The sequence below is a fragment of the Cervus elaphus genome, chromosome 21 (genome assembly GCF_910594005.1).
Source record: "Cervus elaphus chromosome 21, mCerEla1.1, whole genome shotgun sequence".
NCBI classification, from domain to species: Eukaryota; Metazoa; Chordata; class Mammalia; order Artiodactyla; family Cervidae; genus Cervus; species Cervus elaphus.
In genome coordinates this window covers 61,583,068-61,596,376 of record NC_057835.1, presented here as the reverse complement: position 1 = coordinate 61,596,376, position 13,309 = coordinate 61,583,068, and the positions used below count along the sequence as shown (strand labels likewise).

Genomic DNA, 13,309 nt, shown 5'->3' with positions numbered 1-13,309 from the left:
TTGAGAGTCCCTTGGACTGCAAGGAGATCCAACCAGTCCATCCTAAAGGAGATCAGTCCTGGGTGTTCATTGGAAGGACTGATATCGAAGCTGAAACTCCAATACTTTGGCCACCTCATGCGAAGAGTTGACTCATTGGAAAAGACCCTGATGCTGGGAGGGATTGGGGGCAGGAGGAGAAGGGGACGACAGAGGATGAGATGGCTGGATGGCATCACTGACTCGATGGACACAAGTTTGAGTAAACTCCGGGAGTTGGTGATGGACAGGGAAGTCTGGCGTGCTGCGATTCATGGGGTCGCAAAGAGTCGGACATGACTGAGCAACTGAACTGAACTGAACTGATTTTGGTAAGGAGATTAGCCCACTGTTTGGATTACAGCAATCTGTTGATAAATAACATCACATGATAGACCAAAGGAGACTGGTTGGCAATAATGCCTGGAGTGCCATACTGAGATGATTATTAAGGCAGTGGCCAGGCTAAATGTGAAAGAGGGCAGTGATTGTTCATTTAATATATGCTGGGCACTATCATGTTCTGGAAAGAATGTAAAATTATGCCATAATTAACTAGTTATCTGACATGAGTTGGGATATACACTCACAAAATGTTGCTTTAGGGAATGAATTTTTGTTTGTTTTAAACAAAATTTGTACATGGTTCTGATAGTTTAAATGTCTTTCTAGATTTTTGACTATATTCCAATCTAGAATGTACCAAACCTAATCTTTTACTTCCATTTTTTTCTACCCATGTCATCACAATTGTTTACACAGTTATTTTAGCTATTCTCTGATTATTTCTTCAATAGAGTTAATTTATATATAACTGGCAAACAGAGGCATCTCATCAGTATAATGCAAAGCTGTGAAAGATCTTATTCCCAGTATGTGAATGATGTGAAGTAACCAGGAGCAGGAGAAAACCCCTAAGAAGTAACTTCTTTTATTGCAAGAAGTGCTTACTTTTACTGGTTTAAATAACTGCTAAACTTTCCTCTGTATTAAGCCATCTTAGGAGGCTGCAAGTATAGATAGAGATGTGAACACCTTTCCCCACTATCAAAATAAAACAGAACACCTTAATTGATTAAGGGTACCTGGAAACAGTGTCAGACTTTATTTTTTGGGGCTCCAAAATCACTGCAGATGGTGACTGTAGCCATGAAATTAAAAGACACTTACTCCTTGGAAGGAAAGTTATGACCAACCTAGACAGCATATTAAAAAGCAGAGACATTACTTTGCCAACAAAGGTACATCTAGTCAAGGCTATGGTTTTTCCAGTGGTCATGTATGGATGTAAGAGTTGGACTATAAAGAAAGCTGAGCATCAAAAAATTGATGCTTTTGAACTGCGGTGTTGGAGAAGACTCTTGAGTCCCTTAGACTGCAAGGAGATCCCACCAGTCCATCCTAAAGGAGATCAGTCCTGGGTGTTCATTGGAAGGACTGATGCTGAAGCTGAAACTCCAGTACTTTGGCCACCTCATAAGAAGAGTTGAATCACTGGAGAAGACCCTGATGCTGGGAAGGGTTGGGGGCAAGAGGAGAAGGGGATGATAGAAGATGAGATGGCTGGATGGCATCACCAACTCGATGGACACGAGTTTGAGTACATTCTGGGAGTTGGTGATGGACAGGGAGGCCTGGCGTGCTGCGATTCATGGGGTCGCAAAGTTGGACATGACTGAGCAACTGAACTGAACTGATCTCTGAATTATGTTTTTAGTTTTGATTAAACTGGTCTCCATTAGAAGAAGCATGTATCTTCAAGGAGGAAGTCTGAACTTCAGAGTATGTGGCTGCAAAGTATGGACTGAGTCTAGGTGTAACTGTCAGGAGATATTTGTCCTGGCATTTGGATCAACATTTTATTTGTTAGGGCTGTACTTACAAAGTTACATAGTTGTAAGCAATCTGCACCAAAACTACCTTTCTCATAAGCCCTGTTAGTTTAATGTTCAGTTTTGCAGAATATGAGATTTTCCAGGAACACACACATGGCATTATGGCAAGAATGACTATATTTTAGCCTTTGTTCATTTTGCTTTCTTAATATATCTCTTAATAATCAGTATCAATTTTTTGTTATCCAAACACAAATACCTACAAAAAGTATCTATTTAATTTACTTTAGTATCTTTAGATATAAACAAATATTCAAGTATTTTGGGTGCTGACAATATATATCTCTATAGAAGCTCCCAAATTAAGAGTTCCAAATGTTCATTCAAAAAAGTTAGCAACTTTCAACCTCGAGAGTGTCTTCTTCACAGAATGCAGTGATTAGAGTGTTAGTCGCTCAGTTGTGTCCAACTCTTCGTGACCCCATGGACTGTAGCCTGCCAGGGTCCCCTGTTCATGGGATTTTCCAGGCAAGAATACTGAGTGAGTTGCCATTTCCTTCTCCAGGGATCAAACCCAGGTCTCCTGCATCACAGGCAGACTCTACCGTCTGAGCTGCCAGGAAAACCTCTGGTTATCTGATTAGCTCCCCTAAAGCCTATTCCATTTGGACATTTGGAATGAAAAAAGAAAATAGCATTATTATAATGCTAGTGGTTAAAATGCACTAAAGGCTAAACTAAATAATACACTTTTTAATTGATCATATATGTTCTCAATTAAGAAAAGGAGAATTAACTGGAAAGTAACTAGGTAGAGATTCTTTGATGGCATTCTTAATAAAATTTTGATAATTTCCAGGTTTAAAATACAAAGATCTCACCGTAGAGTTGAGAAAACAGGCCAAAACTAATGAGAAACACTCAAGACTTCTTCATGCTTATTCTGATACTAGTTCAATAATCCCACAGAAAAAGCAGGTAACTATGATTTCAAGATCAGATTTGTACACCATACCTATTATCTTTAAAGTAACCATTTAAAGAATAGAAACTGTGCAAACAACCTCTATTTTAGAGGCCACATGGGAGAGAAGAGGATGATTTCAAAATATTTCATGGTTTTTAAGACCTGAAAAAAAGAGACACGGAAGGAAACTTACAGTTCTACTTGTAAGGGAAAAAGTACAATTTCCTGTTCCACAGATGAAGAATGGGGTTTCTTTCCAAAGCTGACAAGGGTTTTTGGCACTTTGTGACTAAAGGTGATATGAAATCTTTGTGCCTTTGGTTTTAACAAATCACAAAACTGAAATGCAAGTAAAAATCAGCTGTGCTTACTGGCCACCTTAAGTATATGAGATACATACGAAAAGCACAAAAGAACATGAAGAAAATTAATGTTCTCATGGACACTGAAGCTTTGTAAAAATGAATTATGCTTATTAACTGAATCCAAGAAACATATAAATAGTTATGAGAGCATATAAGACATGTTTCTGTTCAGTTGCTCAGTCTCTTTGAGACCCCATGAACTGTAGCCTGCCAGGCTCCTCTGTCCATGGGATTTCCCAGGCAAGAACACTGGAGTGCATTGCCATTTCCTTCTCCAGGGGATCTTCTCAACCCAGGGATAGAACCCACTTTTCCTGCATTGGCAGGCAGATTCTTTACCACTGAGCCATCTGGGAAGACCTTGCATACAAGACAATTTAGTCCCAAATGACATAGTGTGTATTTATAAACAATGCATCATAAGGCATAGGGTATTATTAAACAGAAACAAAGGCCCACTTTTGGGCCTTATGTAAGTCAAGTTTGATTGTTAACAAAGGGTTTCTTTGACTGAACAGAAGTGAGAAGAATCAGAGTAAAGAGCACATTCTAAATTAGAAGAATTTAGTGACTCAATTCTATAGATACTAGCTAAGGCATGGTATGCTACCGCTAAAAGAGTTGATATGATACAAATACTGTGTAAACATACCTTGCTGTATATAACCCGTGGGAAGACAAACTGGTGCAGCAAAGAGATCAGCTAAAAATCAGGTACAGAAACTCTTCCAGTTGTAAAATTTTACTTGATCAAGTTTCAGTATGAAACAAAAGCATGCTCACTCTGTTTCAAAGTATTTATAGTCAACAGTGGTCACTATCATTTGGCCATCTCATTTTTTCAGTGTATAGAGTGCTCCATAAATATTAACTCCATTATGGCTGTTGAATACAAAAGCAATTCCACATGTTGAAAATACAAATAAAAAGGGTTTGATTCCAACGGAAATAAATGAACTTAAATACCATCTCCAAAGTAAAAAAATTCACAAGCAAATGGTGACTGTAGAATGGTCGTGTGATAAACCTATGAATGATCCTGAGGATAATAAGTGAATCATGAAAAACATGGAAAACATTATACCTATGCAAGCAATAAAAGGCACAAAGACATGGAAAATTAAAGCGTAAAGTTAGATGATTAGGCTGGAAACCAAATGCCAACTGGCCCACTATTAATTTAAAAGAAGGGCACCAGTGTGAAAAGTTACAGCTAAGTATGGTGAAAAGTGCTAAAGATGAGACTTTTGTCACTAATCAGAAGCTTATGGTTCATAAATTCAAGATCTGTGAATATACTCAAAGTGAGGAGTGTGTGGTCAGGTCTGTAGGTCCCCTGGCTAATGATAACGTTACTGCCCATCAGGTACTTCTTTTTCTCACATCTTTTCACATTTAATTATTACTATTATTAGCCCTATTTAACCAATGACCACAAAATGGAGGTACAGAGAACTTAAGTAATTTTCTTAAAGTCACAAAAAAGTAAATGTCACAGACTGGAGTCCGGGCAGTAGGCTTTAGAGCAGCGTTCTTTTCTTTTTTAATATTTATTTATTTTGCTGTGCCAGGTATCAGTAGCAGCATGTGGGATTTTTGGTTGCCACGTCACACTACTGCCCACTAGGGAGCTCCCTATGACACCTGGAACTATTATCAGGGGATGGGGGGAAGAGGCCTAAATAGAATTTCAATAAAGATAAAAGTGGTCTCATTTGGTAAAAAATATGTCTTGGCCCTATATTTACCTGGAGAGAACAGGTACAGAATCTATGATAGCACAGATAAAGAGGGTCCACTTAAAGTTTCTAAAGACCGATTCCTTCTGGCTACAAATCTATACAGGAACTGCAGGTTGGACAAAACTGCTTCCTAGTCTCTTTGGAATTAAACAGCTTTGTAAACAGGATTCTAGAAGTTCTTTTAATAATAGTATGTACATATATACATTAACTCCTGGTAAGCTGATTAGGATATGGGGCAGAATAGAAGCAATAAGGGTAGGCAGTGAATGCTGAGGGAGGTATTTCAAACGAAAGAGAAGTAGAGAAGAGGAAACCAGAGAGGGCTGGATGACTAACGGAAAGTGGTTGTGTTCTTACAGATTCTTCATATTGGACAAATAGGCAGAGTTTAGAAAGCAAGCATGTCGAGCTTGAAGATCATGGATTGCTGAGAACACAGGGCAAGTACCACGTTGAGTGTCAGAATCTGAAGATGAATGACATGTAAGTATAAGATGGCTCTTTGGCAGGATGCCCCAGGGAGGACACAGCTCAGCTTTGCAACTCAACAGGGAACACAGAAGCCCTGGTCAGGAAGAAACTCAGTTCGAAAGTTCACTTCTGCAACTTGACTGGGTTTGTTGCTCACACTGAGCATCTTGATTTTTTTGACCTTTGTCGTCCAGATCCTTTAATACCTGATCTCTGTCATAATGAAACCAAGGGTCAACATTCTGAAGATGGACTGAGCTGGAAGGAGACAGGTTGGATATAAGTAATACCCCTTAGAATTACTTCATATTTCATTCTAATTTTTTCAGGAGGTCAGCAAACTGACCTTTTCCCTTTAGGGAAATAATTACCAGCACTCTAACAGCAATGTTTACTAGTCTAATCTCTAAGCAGGTCAGGAAGCAACAGTTAGAACTGGACATGGAACAACAGACTGGTTCCAAATAGGAAAAGGAATACGTCAAGGCTGTATATTGTCACCCTGCTTATTTAACTTATATGCAGAGTATATCATGAGAAATGCCAAGCTGGATAAAGCACAAGCTGGAATCAAGATTGCAAGGAGAAATATCAATAACCTCAGATATGCAGATGACACCACCCTTATGGCAGAAAGTGAAGAACAACTAAAGAGCCTCTTGATGAAAGTGAAAGAAGAGAGTGAAAAAGTTGGCTTAAAGCTCAACATTCAGAAAACTAAGATCATCGCTTCTCGGCCTTTTGGCTAAGATCAAGTGTAGTATCTGTTCTTATCAGTTTAATATTTGATACGTCCTCTGTCCGAGGACAATATATTAAATGGATTTTTGGAGCTGGGAGTTGGAATAGGAGCTTGCTCCGTCCACTCCACGCATCGACCTGGTATTGCAGTACTTCCAGGAACGGTGCACCAAAAAAAAAAAAAAAAAAGAAGAAAACTAAGATCATGGCATCCAGTCCCATCACTTCATGGGAAATAGATGGGGAAACAGTGGAAACAGTAGCTGACTTTATTTTTCTGGGCTCCAAAATCACTGCAGATGGTGACTGCAGCCATGAAATTAAAAGACACTTACTCCTTGGAAGGAAAGTTATGACCAACCTAGACAGCATATTAAAAAGCAGAGACATTACTTTGCCAACAAAGGTCCGTCTAGTTAAGGCTATGGTTTTTCCAGTAGTCATGTGTGAATGTGAGAGTTGGACTATAAAGCAAGCTGAGCGCAGAACTGATACCTTTGAACTGTGGTGTTGGAGAAGACTCTTGAGAGTCCCTTAGACTGCAAGGAGATCCCACCAGTCCATCCTAAAGGAGATCAGTCCTGGGTGTTCATTGGAAGGACTGATATCGAAGCTGAAACTCCAATACTTTGGCCACCTCATGCGAAGAGCTGACTCATTTGAAAAGACCCTGATGCTGGGAAAGGTTGAGGGCAGGAGGAGAAGGGGATGACAGAGGATGAGATGGTTGGATGGCATCACCGACTCAATGGACATGGGTTTGGGTGGACTCTGGGAGTTGGTGATGGACAGGGAGGCCTGGCGCGCTGTGGTTCATGGTTTCGCAGAGTCAGACACAACTGAGAGACTGAACTGAACTGAACTAGTTTAACATGGGGAAGCTTTCAATTATCATTTAAAATATAGGAATCAGTATAAGCAGAAAACTTTATATTAATGTATCACTCACTCTTAGGATACTCTCTCATTACTCTTAGACTTGGGAATCACACATATCTTTGAAAGCAGGAAATCCTATACCCAGGATATCCTATATTCAGAATGAATAATAACTGGATATTCATTCTTCTGCATTAGAGCAGATACTTAAGAATGGATACAGCAATAAACTTATTCCTATTATTCTTAATGATTTTTTTCAAGGACAAAAATATTCACTTGGTCATTAGCTCTATTCAAGGCAATAACTTCTTGGCTTCTTAAAGGTCACTACTGTCCAGAGCTTCCCAGGTGACTCAGTGATAAAGAATCTGCCTGCAATACGGGAGACCCAGGTTTGATCCCTGGGTCGGGAAGATCCCCTGAAGGGAATGGCAACCCACTCCAGCCTTCTTGCCTGGGAAATCTCATGGACAGAGTAGCCCGGCAGGCTATAGTCCATGAGATCGTAAAAGACTTAGTGACTAAACAATACTGACAACAATGTCCAGAACAAACAAATAATAATCAGGGGCTACATGGCAGTAAAATACATTTTAAAGAGTCAAAATAGGTACAAAATGTGGAAAAATACAGAAGGAAAATTAAAAAAAAAAATACAGTCTTCTTAGTTCTAACAGGGTTACAGCACAATATGAATCTAAGACCAGCAGTGTACTCTTAACGGAACTACCTAACTAGTTTTATCCTAAAATTTCTAAGGGCAAGAATAATTTTGAATTTTGCTGGCAAAGCACAAGATGAAATGAATACAGAAGATTTAACCTTTTATACCTTTTTAAAAAGGCCGTAAAAGGGCAATTTTTTCCTGGAAGGGTATAAAAACGATTGATACATTACTCATATTTTCTAAATTTAAGCACTCGAGATGAATAAAATGCTAAGTAAGCTACTACTTCTATTTCCAGAATGGGAAAACTATTAATTTTTGAAGTTTACTGTGATTCTTGCTGGACACATAGAAGAAATGCAGGAACCAGAGCAAAGATAAGCTGGCCTTGAAGTTCACAATTTTCTAAGTCATTTCTATCAGCCTTAATAAGAGTTTTTAGTGTAACACATCTTCTGAGAGTATTCCAGTCTTGGTGTCCTCTGTCAAGGGTGATATCCAGAAATAAACCTAATATTCAGATTATGTTTAAGGGAGGAGTAAAGAGTTTGATGGACCATGTCCTGGATATTATATTTCTATCACTGCATCTTAAGATTAAATCACCCCCTAACTTGTATCAATCCGTTTGTTGTTGTTTAGTTGCTAAGTCATATCCGACTCTTTTGCAACCCCACGAACTGTAGCCAGCCAGGCTGCTCTATCCATGGGATTTCCCAGGCAAGAACACTGGAGTGGGTTGCCATTGTTTTCTCTTCCCGACCCAGGGATCAAAGCTGTGTCTCTTTTATTGGCAGTGGATTCTTTACCACTGTGCCATCAGGGAAGTCCCATATGGGTCTGTTAATTAACGTTCATCTGCTAAGTGACTGGCTTTTGCACAACAGATGCACAGTATCTTCAAATCCATGCCTTAGCAAAAGTACAAATAATTAACATGATCTCAGGTCTCCAAAATCACTAAGGATGGTGACTGCACCCGTAAAATTAAAAGATGCTTGCTCCTTGGAAGGAAAGCTATGACAAACCTAGAGAGCTTATTAAAAAGTAGAGACATCACTTTGCTGACAAAGGTTTGTATAGTCAAAGCTATGGCTTTTCCAGTATTCATGTAAGGATATGAGAGTTGGACAATAAGGAAGGCTGAGAGCCAAAGAATTGACGCTTTCAAATTGTGGTGCTAAAGGAGACTTTTGAGAGTTCCTTGGACTGCAGGAGATCAAATCAGTCAATCTTATAGGAAATCAACCCTGAATATTCATTGGAAGGACTGATGCTGAAGCTCCAATACTTTGGCCACCAGATACAAAGAGTTGACTCACTGGAAAAGACCCTGATCCTGGGGAAGATTGGAGGCAAAAGAAGGGGGCAAATGATGTGATGGTTAGACAGCAACACTAACTCAACGGACATGAATCTGAGCAAACTCTGGGAGAGAGTGGTGGACAGGGAAGCCTGGAGTGCAGCAGTCCAAGAGGTCACAAAGAATCAGAAATGACTTAATAAACAACACCACACTGAATAATTACTGTAAAAGTTAAAAAAAAATTATTCTCAAGGTTAACAGAGTAGAAAAGAAAATGTCAAATGTTTGAATGCAACCTGTTTTTTATCTTCAGCAGAGCTGGCCTGCTCACTTGAGCAGACAATCACTTCTGCCATCTACAACAGTGCACACTTCTGTCACATTACACCCTGTTCTATGGTATGGCTAGACACACATTTAATGTTCTATTGATAGAACACATTTAATGTTCTGCTGTTGACTTTATTAAGAACATACAATTATAAGATACAATAATCTTGCTATAAACACAATTGTTCAGTAAACATTTTATAACACATGCAATGTTATGATTAGATAAATGCTTCACATAAAATATATTATTGTATAATGTTATAGTAGATTTAATTATGTAGTATATAATATTACATATAAAAGTATAATATATAAACATTATAATACAACCAATATTTCTTTGCTAAAATTAACAGGGAATGCTCTACTTCAAAAGCTCAAGTGTTTCAAAAATAAACTCTCTGAAGGCAGGCAATGTTTGTATAGTCATTGTTTATAAACTAAACTAATGTGGTGGTTTTTTTGTTTTTGAAATGTACTCCGTCTTGTATTCTCCACTCACTTTCTTCATTTGAAGCACAGTTCCTTGTGTTCACACTAAGTTTTATTTTTATATTTTGAAAAACTAAAAACTAACGTGGTGTTGTTTCCAGAACTAATTTGTTTTTTTTTTAAAAATGTACTGTCTTGTATTCTCCACTCACTTTCTTCATTTGAAGGACAGTTCCTTGGGTTCACACAAAGTTCTGTTTTTATATTTTGAAATCCTAAAAACTATAAAATTCATACACTTTTCTTCCCCCCTGCCATTTGCAACATGAATAAAAGATACTGTATTGGTTAAAAGAACTGGTGATATTCGTTTTCATAAGTTTAGCAATAGGTCCAGGTATTTAACTGAATAACTAAAAATAACATTAAAATAACAGGAAAGGTACAAAGAACCACTTGTACCTGCTGCTTTACTCATGAACTTTTCTATATTTAAAAAATAACTGTGAACTGCTATCAAATAATGATAGTTTAAGCTTCATTTCCTTTCAGATGCTTTTTTGCTAAGATCGGAAAATTCTAGGACAATAAAATGATCAAGATGACAATAGATCAAGATGTTCTTCCAGGGAAACTTCAATATACCATATTATAGTACTCAAGCCTAAAACTGGATAAAACTAAAGCTATTTTACTACAGTGCTTCATGCTATTGTAAAATGTTGCTCAATAATTTGTAAGCAAATTATTGCAACTTAGAAATAATATCTCCTAGGGACTTTCCTGGCAGTCCAATGATGAAGATTTCACCTTCCAAGACAAGGGGGCATGAGTTCAATCCCTGGTCAGAGAGCTAAGATCCCAAATGCCTCACAACCAAAAAATCAAAACATAAAACATAAGCAATATGTAACAAATATAATACAGACTTTAAAAATGGTCCACATTTTAATTTAAAAAAAAAGAAAAAAGAAAATATCTCCTACTTTAAAGGCCCACAACTAAATTATTAGTTTTAAAAGACTTATAGGATCAGTAGCATGCTAGACCATTGAGGACAAAACTAGGAACTATAAAATGAAAAAACACAAAAACAAGAAAGGGTGATGATTTTAATAAAATAAAAATTTTGACAGAATATAGGAAGAATAACAGGTAACAACTATCATTTTCTATACTCTGGTAATTCAATTAATATGAACACGTATTAGGATAGAAACTTCCTAAGCAGAAAACTCTCTTTCTCTGCTCTCTGAAATGTCAGCCTTGCCTGACAAAGATTTGAAGTCAAATACAAAGAAGATTCAAGACTGGGCTAACCTGAGAGCTTTTAGCTACAGATATTATAACGTAGGAACATTCAGCAGGTGTATCATTGGTGAACTGGGAATAACTTGTTAAATTTCATAAATAAAAACTTTCTAGCTCAGAAAGCACTTGTTCCAACATCTGTACCTATTAACAACCAGAAAGTCTTAAATTTCAGGGTAGTTTCTGCTTAACCATTAAAGAAAGCCAATCTCATTCTTTTATTCTTTGCAATGTCACAACTCTGAGCAGTGAATCTGAAAAGAAGTGAACAGTTACATTTCTGAACAGTCTGGGGAAAATAAAAGATTGGGACTTTAACAGAAACAAGGTAAGAAACAAGTTAAACAGGAAAAACATGATTATATGCAGTCTAAGTGCTCTCGTTTCTGGGGGTAACTCGGTAAATTAGTACAATCCTTTCTGAAAGCAATCTGTCAAAGGTTTTCAGAGTCAATAATTTCTTTATGACCTTTGATACAGTAATTCCAATTCTAGAAATCTACGCCGAAGAAATAAATCTCAGAAATATAAAAAAGGGCTAAATATATATTAAATTGTTCCTTGCAACATGATCCAGACTAGGGAGAACCCACTGGGAAAAAAACCAATGATATGTTTAAGAACATTACAATACAGCCACAGGATGGAAACTTTACTATACAGGTATTAAAATAACAACTATGAAAAAAATGTATTCTATACAATGTTAAATAGAAAAGGCAGGAGACACAATTAGTTATAATCCAGATGCATATACAATTATTTTTAAAGGTATACATAGAGTACAAATGAAATAAATTATAATATTATTAGTTACTAAGAATGCAAGGTTAGTGGGTGATTTTTGTAATCTTTTTGCTCTTTTTCCAATTTTTATAAATATTTAATGTAATTTATATAATGTGTAAACAGAGTTTGTGAAAACAAAAAAAATGACTTGGAAGTAATTAAGAGCAATGAGGACATAATCAAATTACATCTAGAAATATTCTTTTTTAAAAAATCGAAGTACAGTTTATTTATGTTAAGTTTCAGGTGTCCAGCAAAGTGATTCAGTTATATATGTATATATGTGTGTGTGTGTGTATAGATATATACATATATATACATATTCTTTTTTAGATTCTTTTCCATTATAGGTTAGTGCATCTAGAATTACTCTGATTCAAATAAATATGGATTATATAATAAAATTCAAAGTAGATACATATTAAAAATCAAATATATTTGTTTAATGTGTATAAATCAATCTGATCTAAAAAAGTTTCATTCTACGTAGTAGATGAACAATAAATTAGCCATTTTACAAACTTAGACATTCAAAAGAGAACATGAGGCATTTAATTTAGGCATTTTTAAAAAAGAATATTAAAATAGCCTTCCTACTTTCTTATATACAATTACTTGCAATTTCTATGATATAATTTCATGATTTATGTATGAAATCATGTAAAAAATTTTCATGATTTTCACGCATGAAAATCATTAAAAGTTCTAAAGAAAGTAAGCATACAAAAAATAACACTTTATCCAATCCTTCTTTTCCATTATACAACCACTAGCTGTATACTTTTTGCTAACTCCCATTTTCTCATGACAATTCCTATAGCATAAGAACCAGCAAAAGGATAAAAACATATCTCTTAGCAAAGATTTGAGAAAGAGGAAGATGAAAATGACCAGAATGCTAGAAATAGAAATAAATTATCTGGGGCCTAAGAACCCAAGCTATATTATTAATTGTAAATTACTAATTCCCATAAAAATTCATATGAATAAAGAAAACTAAGTATTTAGTACTACTTACAACTAAGAAAAATATTAAATCATTTACTACACACCAGACATTGTAACTAGGCCTTTTATAAATTCATGATCAACCTTAATGTGGTCATTATTTACCACAGGATTTACTACATTAAGAACACACTACAGGTGCACCTTTTGCATGTCTATTTTCTCAATTCTACGGTAAGTTCTTTGAGACAGGAATATTTTTAAAATTAATTTTTATTAGAGTAGTTTTACAATGTTGTGTTAGTTGGTGCTGTATAACAAAGCCAATCAGCTATATATATAGCTGACATATATATATATATATATCTCCCCTCTTTTTTGGATTTCCTTCCTATTTAGGACACCACAGAGCACTGCGTAGAATTCCATGTGCTATATAGTAGGTTCTCATTAGTTATCCAATTTATAAATATTAATGTATATGTCAATCCCATTTTCC

The 13,309-nt window shown here is 36.3% G+C and overlaps 1 protein-coding gene and 1 non-coding gene across 3 annotated transcripts in view; one reads left to right on the top strand and one right to left on the bottom strand.

The window, feature by feature from the left end:
- Nucleotides 1–13,309, bottom strand: part of LRP12 (LDL receptor related protein 12) — an 88,688-nt gene that overhangs the window by 30,779 nt on the left and 44,600 nt on the right. The window lies entirely within an intron of this gene.
- Nucleotides 6,127–6,317, top strand: LOC122679720. Its single transcript, XR_006336510.1, has one exon. It is a non-coding gene; the product is annotated as a U2 spliceosomal RNA (small nuclear RNA).